The 14,832-nt window shown below is 40.6% G+C and overlaps 1 protein-coding gene and 1 long non-coding RNA gene across 4 annotated transcripts in view; both read right to left on the bottom strand.

Annotated features, from left to right (window-relative positions):
• LOC138184646 (uncharacterized) overlaps positions 1 to 13,038 on the bottom strand; it is a 138,471-nt gene extending 125,433 nt beyond the window's left edge. Inside the window, exon 1 of the long non-coding RNA XR_011174366.1 lies at positions 12,966 to 13,038. This is a non-coding gene — a long non-coding RNA (uncharacterized LOC138184646). The remainder of the gene's footprint in view (positions 1 to 12,965) is intronic.
• The window catches only part of Fas3 (fasciclin 3), a 344,259-nt gene that overhangs the window by 188,944 nt on the left and 140,483 nt on the right, over positions 1 to 14,832 (bottom strand). The window lies entirely within an intron of this gene.

The following is a 14,832-nucleotide window of genomic DNA, read 5'->3' as shown; positions in this document are numbered from 1 at the left end:
AAGGTGATTAAAAGCTTCTTAGGCGGAACTTTTGAAACTCCACCTTTACCCTTTGCCGCGGTAAAGAATAGATACTTTTCAGTTTTCTTGCAATATCACCGGCAATGGCAATAAATTCATAGGACGTAACAATCGAGTCTTTGAATGTTTCGTGCAACGCGACGCAAAGACAGAAGAAAAACGAATCCAAATGGACGAAACACGTGCAAACGATCCTTACGTATATTATCGTTTCAACTGTGCTTACCATACGTTGTGTTACTTTGGTCCTTTCGCGTGCGACTCATAAAGGTAGTCCACGAGATGAATGAAATTTTAGTTTGCATTATACGAACACGGGTGAAAGTATGGCTCTAGATTCTAGAAGAATGAAACGCAAGCTTGGAACCGTACAAATAGATATTTTAAAAATTCTATTGTGTGATTACACTGTTGCATTTAAAATGAAAAATAGAGAACGGTTGTTTTTATTAAACACGCGGTTACGTTGCGCGTTTCTTTCGCAGTGCACAGATTATTTAGTCTAAAAATTTTACTTCTAGTCTCACCTATATAACCCCCGCCGCGTTACATAAATAATTAAACGAAAAAACTTGTCACCGAAGAGAAACGTAATTTAGCTGAACGTAACAAAAACAACAGTGCTTTCACTGTTAAATTTTACAGAGATTTTACGTACGAATTCTACGTACACTCTACATTCCAATTTCGTTTCAGACTTTCTTCAATTTGTTGCATAAATACATTTTAAGATAAAAATTAGTAATACAATCAGCCAAACTCCAACACACCGAATTAAACCCTTCGCATAATTAAGAATCACACCGTGAACGCGTCGAGCGAAGTATTTACGCTAGTAGCCAGGCTGTTCGATCCTATCAAAGAAATTTCCAAAGTAATTATAAGTACGGCATCACGTGAAATTACTTTCGACGATATAGTGTTCGTTACGTTGAAAAATCATCGCACGTCCTTCGTATAGACGGACTGATGAAGCACAGGGTGCGCGTTTAGGTGGTCGAACAATTAATTAAGTCCGCGGACTATCACGAAATAACGGAAATTGTTGGAGAACAAGAACGAAAATTTCTCAATATCGCGGACGCCACCACAGTATCCGCAGCGATGTAATTCAAACCACTGGGAAAGGAAGCGCGCGTTCCAAGGATGGTGGTTGGTTTCAAAAGAATACGAACGAAACGACCTCGTGACGTCTTGGTAAACGAGCCGTTTTATTAAGCCAACAAAAGAAAAATGAAACAACGCATAGAGGTTGAAACGATGAGAATATAAAAGACCTGATAGTGCATATAAGATAATATATAAAATGAACGATCTGCTTATCGTCAAACGTGAGCAGATTATCGCATCGAACGAATTCTTTCGAGCTTTGATTTCCAATTCGGATAAAATCATAGCGAACAGCATCGTCCCCAAACGAAACTAGCCTGCAATAATCCAAATCAGAAAACAATCGAAATGAGCCAATCAATTTTCACATTAAAAAAAAAGGACAGTAGAATTATAGCTTTTTCAAATTGGCATCTCGACCTTCGAATAAAAATATCTCCGATTTTACGAGGCGCTCCTCGATTTAATCCGGCGAAATTTTTGCTGGGCAAGCTCCCAATTAAATTTCACTCGGCTGCAGTTAAAAGCATCGTTGTACAGGCATCGGTACAGGCCGACCAACAATAAATATCCTCGCGACGATGACTGGCCCTCCGACGAGAGAGAAAAAAATAATTCCATCTCGAACGATCGGCCGGTGTAACGTTGCCGTTTATTCGCGAACATTTCGCGCGTCCAGCCAACGGCAAAAGTGAATGGAGCCGGTGTGTCAAAATAGAGAATAAAAGATATTTACTGGGCGAAGGGTGGCGTTGGGTGCGGTGGCTTGATAAAGTGGAAAAATGCAGCCGGATGGCACGACGAGTTTGAAGGGGTAGCCACCGGGGTCAAAGGGGAGGGGGCGAGGGTGGTTTTGCCGAAACAACGGGACAGTCATCCCTCAAGCCAGCGAAACCCATCAGCTTCGTGCTTGGCCGGTTTTATCACGGCGCCGTTTATCACCGCTTGCGTAGACAATGCCGTTGTTGTTCCCATTGTGAGCCGCACAGAAACGTCCTGACCTACATCCGCCTCATCGAATGGCCCCACACAGAATATCGACCGCATTCAGAGAGAATTTTTCGATATTTTCCACCAGTGGTCGACAACGATCCGGCAGAAGGTCAATCTTTTCTTACTGTCGCGTCGATATTCTTGAATTTCACGGTTAAGCTCGTTCCGTTCTACCGTGATAAACACATCGTCCAAATGGTTTGATCTGTTCTATGATAACGGATATCGATTGGTAAGGCTATCGTCCTAATTGATCGACTATATAACGCATATTTAGCAGGCCATAAATTAAGGTGGTAATATCGATCAATGTATGTATATAGGTACATACGTATGTAGTAGTTATACCTGGATGCAATAAATTTCTTTATAACATATAGACGTGGATTACGTGAAAACGTAAGAAATTCTACTGCAAGTGTATCGTAAAATTTCCTATAATCCTAACAATAGTGTACATCTGAAAATGAAAATCATCATGAAAAAGTCATTTTTGTTTGGTGGTTGTTGGTTGGACGATTCCAGTTACGAAGAGCTCTTTTTCTCTAAATTAGCGATACAGTACGTTTACCGTTCTGTCGATAACAGAAGATACGATGCAAATAAAGTGTACCGAAGAACTTCTATCAGCGAACGTTCATCGCATTACCAAATTCGATTGCTATGAATATTGCACGCGCGTCGCCGTTCAACTACCAAAACGACCGCATAAGGTCCTTGGGACGTCAGTTCTGCTGATTGTATTGCAATTCGATGCAAATTCCCCACGCAATCTTACAACCAATAGCACGTACTATTTCCTCAATAGTATTTCCTGCAACCCTCGGATCGTGCGATGAATCGAGAAACGATCGATTCATCGCGTTTTATCGGAACTCGTGACGCCGCTCGATTATATCAAGAGATCTACGTGATTCCTACTGCTTCTAATATTTGTTATATCGTCTGATTAAACTGACGATAACGACGAGTATCCCATAAATCATTTTCACGTAACCCGTGCGTTCCAATAACATACTGTTAATTTTGGAGGAAAACTATCGATAAAGATTCATTTGCATTGCAATTTCACTTTTTCGTCGTGTTCGTCATATCGTTTTGGCGAGTGACCGAGGAACGTTGCAATTCATTCCGGAAACGGTGAAAAACGTACGCCGCTCAAAAAGAGTTATTGTAAACGACGAGAAACGAGGGGATTTCCTATGAAACCGCACGCGTCCGTTTACACGGTGTTACGCGACTGAAAGTCGCTCGCAAGTTCAACGAATTTACGAGGGCAATTTGCGTAAAACGATTTAATGCGGACGGAAGACACCAACGATTTCACGGCGCAGAAAGATTGCCGTGGTCGATCGATAGGACGACCTTATCGTAATTTTTTACAACTGTGATAACGACACTATCCGAAGAATACTCGTAACGCGCAACGAGCCTGGTTTCTTTGGCGATCGCGAAATATTGTCGCGATCGATCGGCAGTTTTGCTATCGCGATGTATTTCTCTATTTTAGAATCTTGGAGAAACTTTTCGCGACGAGCTTAGTTCTCATTTTATGAAAGAATTTATTCCATGGCGTTTAAACGTCACGTATGCTCGTTTTATTTTCTAGATCGATGAGATCTATCGTCGAACGAATGATGTCGAATAAAATTCCAATAAATAGTAATAAAACGAAATATTGAAAAACAGAGAGACACAAACAGAGAGTTATGGATTTTTCGGGCAATTTAACAGTGTAAAAACAATGGCGAAGTTATTGGAGCATCGTATAAATGTTTGAAATATTTTTTTCACGATTTAAAACGTTTTAATGCGCGGCAAACTTTTATATGCCACTAAATTTGAAAAACTTATACGCCGAGTAAATGAAAATGTAGACGGCGAAATAAACGGGACGAGTGGACCATTTTTGCGTATATGTAATTGACATTCGTTGCAGCAAGTTGCTTAATAATACGAATAAAAGACAGAGACAGATTGAAAGATTAATACGCGAATGGCAAACGATTTAATGAAGATTCTGTTTCACCGAGTGTATTCGTTAACGATGCCATTTACTTTTACCCTTCTATAGTAATGAGGATTATTAATTTGTCGCGGCGAGCGAGAATAGTCCGGGGCGACAAAAAGGGAATCTCAAGATTTCTCGTGGATTCTTTTCTCGCAATTTCATTTTCTACGGCGGAGCAGAAGACTTCATTAAAGTAGAGATTCATTAAAGATTTAATAATTATACAAAGATCAATCGTTTCATCGAGTGGTACCGAATCAACAGGATGGCATCGTTGAGTAAGATAATGAAAAATTATTTACATTAATGAAGTGAAAATTAAAATTGTTAACCGTTTACATATTGAATTTATAAAGAATCAAGTAATGAAAAAGGAACGAACAATCGAACCAATAGTTTATGACGATTAAACCTTTCGCTTTACGTAGAATTACGAACCTATGTTTTTATTCAATTGAACGTAGACATAAATACATAAATGCACGTAGTTCAGATAATCTGCAATTAAATACAGATCTATTCGTAAATTTCCGTACCTCTAGCTATTTATTTTCCAATTATTTACGATACTTTAAAATACTTTGCCGCCAGGAAAAACTCATTTCCTCAAAACACTCGGTATAACCAGATTACGCGTATCGACGACGATCCTATTATAACCATCCAGCGAGCACATCCCGAAATTCCATTTCCAATCACGACCATCCAACAACGCCTTTCTATTTTTCCATTTTCACACGGTCCACCCTTTCCAGCCTGTTACTTGCTCGTTTTTCCTCTGACCGTAGTCGTGGCCATCCCGATGATGCGGCACCGATGAATCGATAATGATCGATTTACCGTCGAAAAACAACAAGTCGACTAATTGAACGAGAAAAAGTGGGGCGTCTCGTCGATAAGGGAAGCCGGTGAACAAAAAGCGACGACCGTGGAGAAAGTGAGAGACGTATCGAAAGAGAAACGTGTGCCAGAACCACGGTCACTTAATTGCCACCTCGAGGAGCTAATAAAAAGTATACCGCGATAGGGTGGAAGCAAGGGCGGGGGTGTCGATCGACGGCCAGCCACTCGAAGGCTGTTGCCACCCTCTGGAGTGCGCGCTCTGCCACGAACAATGCAATGCTTTTTAGTTCGTAGCTGGCGAGAACCCCTGCTGGATATCGGGAAACATTGGAGCAACAGGAACGAAATGGAAGTCGCTAACACCGGATTTTCGATATCGCAACCAGCATTCCCTTTATTACTAGTCGCGATCTTCAGCTTCGTCTACTACCCAGTGTCGATTAACGTGACTTTCCGCAATTTCTACACGTGTTCCGTGATTTCATCCCAGTCTCAATAGCGAATTTCAGTCAGCAGGTATCACGCAAGAACTGATAAAATAACTTAGAGATATAAAATAATATACACAAGCCGTGGAATCGTGATAATTACAACTGAAGATATTTATTAGGTTATAAAGATATTTCTTTTTTACAACAATGCACCTTCATACAAATGTGAAACCAAGTCTGTGAAATGTCGCGGTGTTTATCTCAACAGAACAAAATCGATCGTACGTAATTCGACAAAATAATATAAAACGAAAAACGTTGTGCGTCTATTACTTCCTCATAAAACGAAAGAAACTTTTCGGACAACCTAATACATTGGACGAGCTTCGTTCCTTTCGATAAATAGAAGTCAATCCTCGTAAAAACTATGACAATGTAGGTGCAAACATGATTTACTTCGTTGCTTATCACGTTACTAATAACGAATCGATAGATCGCCTAAGTATCGTTCATAACCGAATTTAGCGAATTGCTTGTCTTCGCTTATCCTATTACGAATTCTACTTAATACTGGCTTAATACGAGAATTCAAAATAGATGGGACTAACAGAGTACGTGATTTCGAGAAGAAGAGCTATTGACAGGGATTGAACAATTTTTTATCGAATGGCGAATGAATGACGAATTAACTGGCACGCGTCGCAGTAAGATAGATACGGGTAGAGATTTAAACAGAAGTCTGCGGAGTTTCCAGAATACGTCTCCTAGTGGCACAAGATTGCACGTTCTATTCACGATAAATCTTGCTCTCACACATGGTTGAGTTTCGCGCAATGCACGCGAAATCCTCTTACCGTCTTCCTTCTGCCCAACGGCTGCGCCCTTTACAAGATTGTAAGCACATTATGCCTTCTGATTATACATTCGATCGGCAAATATATGGAAACCGGCTATGCGTGTTCCATTTTGCACCTCCGTGCACCAGTGCCACAAGAGTTCCTTTGATTTCGGATTTAAATGCGCTCTATCTAATCCGCTCCGGCAGTTTGTAGAAGGTTATAGTCTTTCATTAATCGGTTTTCAACGCTAATGATAATTCCACGCTTTTGTTCCTCGCCATAATTTCACGGTACGTTATTCGATTATATGGTGTGCAGTTTGAGGCACGCGAAACGCGTACTTTTATTAAAACTGTGGAATACTTAGCGATATATTTAATGCGATCTTCGAAGATCTTTGATTTTTAAAAGTTCGCTCTAAAAGTAAGTGTTTCCTCGGTGATTTCTTTATCGTACTAAGATATAGCAAATAGCTGAATTGCGAATAGGAAGAAAAGAATGAATTCGAGAAATGAATTCCGATTTACATAGTTTCGGTGTTTCTGTTCCTCTCTTATGTCTTTATCGATTTGATTTGTTGATCAAAAATGTCATTCCAACCGGTTGAAATATTTTCACAGTGGCAACGAGAAGTCAGTCTGGTTGAATAATATCGGGACTCATATATGATACAGTGCAATCTGTCTAGCGGGCGCCGCAAACGAGCCCTTATTCTTCGAAAATGGCGTAGCCAGCGTAGCACGAAATTAAACCAATTTGTCGTAGCGGTGGGACGTTGGTGCGGCAGGAAACCGCCGCCCATTTATAGGTTTCTAATTACATTTAAGTCTTACGATCTCTCAGGATTAACGAAGTAAATGCAGCTAAATGAGGTTACCCGATCTCACGTTCGCGCACAATCTTCAGCTAATTTGAATTTATACTCGACCCTTTACACTTTTCCTGTCCGTTTCACGCTCGTGACCCGCATGCGAAATCGCGGATGCAACCTCTTGAAAGCTGAGAACGCCAACAAGGATGAACCAATCCGAACCAGATTTTTGTTCAAGTTTCCCGATAGTTGAAGGTAATTTTCAATTTTCTATTTTCCATGTACACGAATATTTTTCGAGTTTTCTGAAAGACCTAGACTCAACCAAGGAGATTAAGCCGCGTTTTAATTTAGCCGCGTTTTAATTTAGCCCCGTTTGCGATAGAGTTGCGTGAGAGTTTAATATCCCCGATCGCGAACAAAACTAGAACAAGTTACGAAACAGAACGATCGAGTCTCGCAGCTTTATACAGAACGCGCATAAATATTTCCGCGTAATTGAATTAAGCGCAAGAATTGTAGTACGGAGGTGTTTCTAATGTTTCTTTGAATAAATGATTTTATGTCAGTTAGTCGAGGACAGGTTTCATGAAGGAAATGCATCGTTCCGGGGATAATTAACGCTGACTCGATCGTTAGTCGAAGAGACAGACGTTTCCTGTCTTCTAGTTACCCGTAAGTAATCAATTATATTCAAAGAGATTATTTGTCATTAGTTCGAGTACGAGCAGAAGCACATTTTTCTTTGCAGTTTTCTTCCAACGCTGTTACTTAATTATTCCGAAAAGTTAAAGATTTTTTTATTCTACTGCAATAAAATGTGGATTTTGTACTTTTTGAGAGTAATTGTGTACTGTTTCATGTTCACCTAGGATTTAGTGCAACTTATGGAAATATATTGAAAGTCATCAAATGTGAGCGTTGGTTCAAGCGATTTACTGTGCCAGCGACTATGACCTGTTTGACGGGTCTCGAAGTGGACGACCGGTTGAATTTGATGTTGATGCTTTAAAATCTGAAGTCTGATCCGAGGTTAAGTATACAGAAATTATCAAGAAGCCTTAGGTTCACATGGCCAACTGTACAAAGGCATCTACGTGAAATTGGCAAGATACATAGACAAGGAATATGGGTTCTATGCCAATTATCCGATGCCAACAAAGATCTTCGACGAACAGTTTGCACTTCATTGCTCGCCAGATTACGTGCAGATCCATTTCTATCCAGGGCCGTCATCGAAGACGAAAAATGAATCCTCTGCGATAACATGAGGCGTTCCGAACAATGGCTATCTTCAAACAAGACACCAAAGCCAACCCCTAAACCAAGGAAAGCTTTTATTGTGTGTTAGATGGGAACGTAATGGTATAATTCACTTCGAGTTATTGAAACTTGCACAACGGCTGCATTCCAAATTGCTAGAAAAGAGGGCAGTTTTAGAAAAGATAGAAAATGCGTAATACTCCAACAGGGCCACATGCAGTAAATCATCCAGGAAACAATTAAAGAGTGGGAAGTTCTATCGTACCCACCATACTGTCTAGACGTTGCACCGTCTGACTATCATTTTTTCAGATCTTTGGAGCACTTCTTAAGAGATATAACTGTACTGTACTCCTCAAGAAATATAAATGTAACTGAAATATGCTTCTGTATCCGATATAAGAACTCATCTTGAATCTTATTTTGCGTCACGGACATGAGATTTCTACAAGAGGGATATTGAACTTTTGCAGAAGAGATGGCAAACTGTTATTGATAATGACGGAGATTATACAATTAATTAAAAAATAAAAATGTCATTTTCTTACAGATATTTGTTTATACATGCAAAATAATCGATTACTTACGGATACCTCCATAGAAGAGAAATTTCTCAATGAAATAAATTTATCGTATATTCGTACATATTTATATTATGTATAATATAATCCGTTAAAAAGCGATTTGAACGTTTGGAAATGTAGAAATGCAATTTGGCCAATTCTATTTCCAGTAACGATCAAGCTGAAATTGTTCAGCTCGGTGAAAAAAAGCCGAGGCTAAACCTGATGATATTGTAAAAGCAATAATCGAGTCACGTCGATCTGATTGGCGAATTCCATAGATTATAATACACAGTCGCAATAATGCAGGGTATTGGTAATTGCGATTTGGCTGATTTGTCTCGTGGCCTGGTTCATCGGTTCGTTGGTTTCGAATCAGCCCCAATTACCCGATAAAAAATGAATCAATGCGGTCGGGACGTGTCCCGAGATTTACGTTGTACAGCTTGCTGCTAATAGTTGATCCTGCTATCTCTAATTGCCATGATAACCACAACTTTTTGACGCACTTGCGCATACTCAAATTATCCTGAAATTCAATAAACAACAAAAACTCGGAGAAACAGGGTTGAAGAGAACGGAAACTTGTTGAGTCATTATATTATACCGAATTATTTCCATTGCTTTGTTACGTATAGTTAAATAATGAAATTAAGAGATCTCAAAAAGTTGACTTGCTCAGTTTGGTTTCCTGTTGAAGACTAATGGCGTTTCGTGCAAAGTTTAACACTGAATTTTAATCTGTTGACCCTTAGCTGACTTAAATAACCCTGCCTTACCCTATGTCTAACCTGTTAGGTTACACCTGTAATGTTTGAACTCGAATTATGAAATCCTCTAACCCCAATTTCTTACCCTAATATATAAAGACACCACCGAAAGATAACGATATCAGAGAACATATGACGCAATCTCCAGCTAAATCACCCTCGACCCAAATCAGCCACGATTCATCGCACGCCCAACGTCTCTTGCCATCACGAACTGCGCGTGGGCGTGTGGAAATTGTTTGGACGTCTCGACAGGGTGGCATTCTTTTTTTTTCTTTGCCCTACAGGCGCCGTCTGTGTTTCAGCCGCTGTAACATAGGTCGACGTAATCCTCGCCACGTAGCTCCGTCTCGTTGCGTCAATAACGTATCCCCAAAGGACAAGAATCAATGACTGATCGTTTCGCTGATCGAATCGACCCGCCTCGTCGTGTCCCGATCGTCAAACGATGAAGATTGATCGCGACTCACGAGCTCGCAAGGGTCGCGCGATGATACCACGCTCGCGATTATCGTTTTCGGCAAGGGCCGATAATTCTTACGGCCGTATTCTGCGACTGGTAATCCTCTTATCGTTCGAGCGCGCCGCGCTCGTCGACTTCGCGGAGTAACGAGATACGCAATTAAGATCCCGGGGAAATTCGTGAAATACAGGACGGATAAAAGTCTCGATTAATCGACCGCTTCGAAGGAACTCGCTTGTACCGAGAAAAAGGGTTTCTACCACAGCAAGGTTCTGATACTGCATTCGTGAAATTTTTAACGCAAATGGTTTGTTGCGAATACGATTTTCCTTTTTAATTTCATAAAATTGTGAAATCTAGATGGAAGAAATGGTGACGTGAACAAGTTGTTGAAATTTCTTTTCAACGAAACTTTAGTCCTTAATGGTATTGACGGATGAAACACACGTGATGCTAGGGCTGATGCTTGAGTCGATGAGAAAGTAACGTTGATTATTGTCAGAAAATTTTGTTTCACCGAACTTACCTTATTAAACTCGATCTAACCCGCGTCACACCAGTTAAGAGCTATAACGCTGAAAAAGAAACATAAAGATACCGTATACGCGCATAAATTGGCATAAAAGTATCATTATAGGCCAACAATGCGATAATGGAGCTCTCGATCCAACTCCCATGCCGTAACAAACAAGTTCATTTCCTGATGTCACCGGATCCGCCACGCGTCTTCAGACGAAAAGGGGGAAAATAGTTCTTCCACGTTGTACATTCAATTTCTTCCCATTGTCATCTGAGAGTACGGGGGTGGAAGTTCTCGCGGAGGTCGTTACGCCGTGCAAAACGACCCCGAATGAACGTTTTCTGAATTCACATGTGCAAGATCCCTCGGGTGACGTATACCGCGTTTCAAAAGAGAAGATCCAACAGAGGCACAGGATGGAACGTTCACGTTTCGCCACGCGTTTTACCGATATCGTTAACAATGCATGCAAACCTTTTTTATGTAGACTGACGCCGATAAATCGATGGACATTTGAAACTCGCTCAACCCTACGACGACTTTATAACCCGCTTTCGTGCGTGTTTCGTTCCCGTGTTTCGATAGCTCGTGTGCCACTTTCTATCTATGTCTCTGTCCCTTGAGCATTTGCAAATACTTTCTTTCATACCAACTCATAACGGGCCTTGCTTTACGGTACATTGTATCGTTTGATCTTCAACGTTACGCCCTTCGATCAAAGAAGAGCTTCGCGAGTCAGTATTCATTCGTGTAACGGGTAGATCAAAACCTTTTAATCATTAAAACGTCCCAGTTATACGTAGTAATGTTAGAAGTAAAACTTTCAGTCCATTACACATATAGCAAGACAGCGAGTATAGAATGTTCTACATTTCTGCATATTACAAGATACCGATCCCTAGTAGCTAATGCTCCCTTACTGCAATACATCGTTCCTCTACCTTTTAATCTTCTTGTTCCCTTTCTGTCTAGCAGAGAAATTATCGACATCGTCGAATTACAGCGTGTTACGCTATCCCATAATCTGATAATCTATGACAGCGATCAGCCAACAGCGTCTACGGTAACTTCTTCTATAATGACACGGTAATTCCAGTTTCGGGAGTGAAAAGGGAAGCTACGTGGACCGGTATCGAGCAACTTTAACTTTTACGCGTATCTCATAAAAATAACAACTCCTCCGGCAAACTTCAGACATGATAATTCCCTTAACCACGTCGTGGTCGAACTTTGCTCGCTCAACTCCACCGCAGAAACTCTTCCACGGTAGTGAAAGCGTTAACGTGGAGTTAAACCTTCGTGCCAGAGTTCTGTCCGCTTGTACGCCTAATATTGACTGACTGACTAGACCGACGATCGATAGATTGCAGAACACTTGCCTGGCTGTGTCAAAATCGCGTGTAGTCGCGTACAGGCGAGCGTACATGACGGCCAGTGTTATAACAGAACGCGGACGAACGCGCGGTTATCGATAGATATCGGTGAATAGAGAAACGATTCGCGGAGAACTAGACGAAAGAGAGAATGGTACATTCGCGGATTAAACGTTTCAACCGCGAGATATCTTGTTAACACACGGACCAAAGCGGACATTAGTCGCTAATTAGGATACAAATCGGATAATCTCTACTGATAGATTTCAATCTCTGATAATTATTAGACAAAACGATGAGAGGTAATGGGTCGATGGTGATACAATAATAGACTGTTTGATGTTGTTAGGTAATCGCGTTTGTAAGCTGTTTAACGTGATGAATTGTGTATTAACCTGTGGGTACGCGATAGTTTGGCGAAAGGTATTTAATTTTAAATGCGACCCCGCAACCATACGCTCGGTGCTTCGATAAAACTGATTATCGGCGAGTTTATCGACTAAACGATGATTTTGTGTGTTCTTTAAACAGGTTCGTGCAAAGAGAGAGGTTCAGATAGATCTGTACGTGATTTTACAAATGGACTGTCTTCCAAATAAATCGAAAGGAATTTCGATAAACCAGATTCTCGTTAATGTCGATAACGAGTTCATTGCAACTTTCCCGTTGCAAAAGAAAAGCTGGAACTGAAAATTCAGACGAATAAGTTTCATTCAGTGAGTCACAAGCTAGAGTACGTAGCTTGAGACCTGATAGTGAAGCTAATCCTGTAAAAAGTTGGCCGCTTGTAACACGATCGAAGTGCTACCGGCGGAACTTTGTCGATTGGTTCCACGTTTCTGTATTGAGGGGAAAAATATAAAAAGCGGAAAGACAAAAAAAAAAATGTACAAGGGAGAAGGAATAAAGAAAATTGAAAGAAGCTTCATTGTATCAAACGAGGTATATACGTACTTTTAAAGTTCATCAGCTCGTTCACCCAGAAATCGGCTTTACGATCGATATCAACATCGAGTAGATATTTACCTGAAACAAGGGAAAACGATATTTATTAAAACAAAGTATACGAAAAGGAAATACAATATACGAATGTAAACATTCCCGGAAATCAAATCCCAATCGAGAAATAAAAATCATGTTTTCCTGTACATGTACGTATAGTATATCTTACACGAAGTTAACAAAAACATGGTGCATCGTTCGTGTCGGAACTCGTTATGAACAATCAATTTTGATACTGATTCCCTGCTAACAAACGTTTATTAATTTTGTATCGCACACCCGCCCTACACCGTTCGTAACGGAGAAGTTGTACAATTAACGATCGTGTTGCCAAAAGTTCGTCGAACTACTTTCCAGGTCGTTTGAATGGGAAAAGTTATACTCGTTGGCGTTAAACATAAAAAAAAAGAATTAAAATAGTTCAATTTTTTCAACTAACGGTCCTTTCTCCAACACTTCCAATAACGATGACTCTCGAATTTACAGTTCTACTAGCTCTATAATAATGCGAATACAAAATCCGATACAAAACTCACAAATATTGTGTTCCCTCGAATAAACTTATTCGATTTATTAAACTTATTAAAGCGAAACTTCGCTTTCGGATAGAATTTCGTTATATAGGCAACGAACGTTGTCCCCACTCTCGATAATAACGTCGTGGCCCATGATACTTGTTAATATCGTGTTACCACTTGCCGAGTTGATTCGACGGTATACGTGGCACGCTCGAACACAAACCGATAGCAAATATAAAAATCGTCGATGGAATACGATCGAAATCGCAGCGATAAGTAAGGGACGAAAGCTCGGCGACGCGGCAAGGAATCATTGAACCGCAAGAAACCGTTCGCACTGCGCCGACGAGAGGAGATAATTTGTTGGTTCAGCGACTTCTTTCCCCGGGAGTCGAGCCACGCGATTTCAACTACGTGGCTTTTTTCTCTTTGTCGTCGCGGTCTCGAAGGAGGAACAGCCACGATAATATCCGAGCCAAAGGGATTCTCTCACCCTATCTACGACCCTCTGCCAATTATTTGTCTCCGATCAACCGAAACACGCTATTTAACGTGGAAGTCGATGTCTCCGCGACGTTCGCTCAATATGGAGGAGATTTTCGACCGTTTTAGTTAAATACACGTTTAATTGAATGGTTAATTCCAGTCTGCTGCTATTCTCATAACTGTATTTTAGTAATTAGACTGAATTAGAAAAAAAGTTATTTTATATTCAGAAACACCTTTTGCAAGGTCTATAGGTTCATGCCTTAAAGCGACAAACGCATCAATATTGGAAGATCTTCATTATCTTTTTAACTTAGGTGCTATTTTCTGCTCGCGTTGATAGAACGCGGTTATTATATTTCTGGCTCGATTAAATTCGATTTTAAATTACGTTCATGCGAACGCTACCAAAGGAATAGTTAATAACCTATTATCTCGCAGCCAATCCAAACCGAGGTTCTTCCAGATTCTCGCAGAAATCCTGGGCTTCGTACCGTTGTTCCGTAAAAGATGGCGGAAAGACGAGGGTAACGAAGAGAGGATGAAACAGAATGTGCTTTGCGGTCACGGCGGGTAAGTGCAATGGTCAACCACCGTCTAACCGGCCAACTCGGAGATACGTGTCCGTACGTGAAAGGAACTTCTCCGGGAACTTCTCTAATTAAACGACCGTTCCTTTCGTGATTAGTAATGCTACGCTAATGAACTCCCACCGGTTACTTTTGGGTTTGTTTTCTGTACAGCTCGCACTCCTTTTTGTCTCCTATGATCAAGTAACCAGTAAGTAACTTAGCATCTTTTACATTGGCGATAAA

Source organism: Bombus flavifrons, chromosome 11 (genome assembly GCF_040668555.2).
Source record: "Bombus flavifrons isolate JBK064 chromosome 11, iyBomFlav1_principal, whole genome shotgun sequence".
Classification (NCBI taxonomy): Eukaryota; Metazoa; Arthropoda; class Insecta; order Hymenoptera; family Apidae; genus Bombus; species Bombus flavifrons.
The sequence above is the reverse complement of the archived record's forward strand: the minus strand, read 5'-3'. Positions and strand labels throughout refer to the sequence as shown.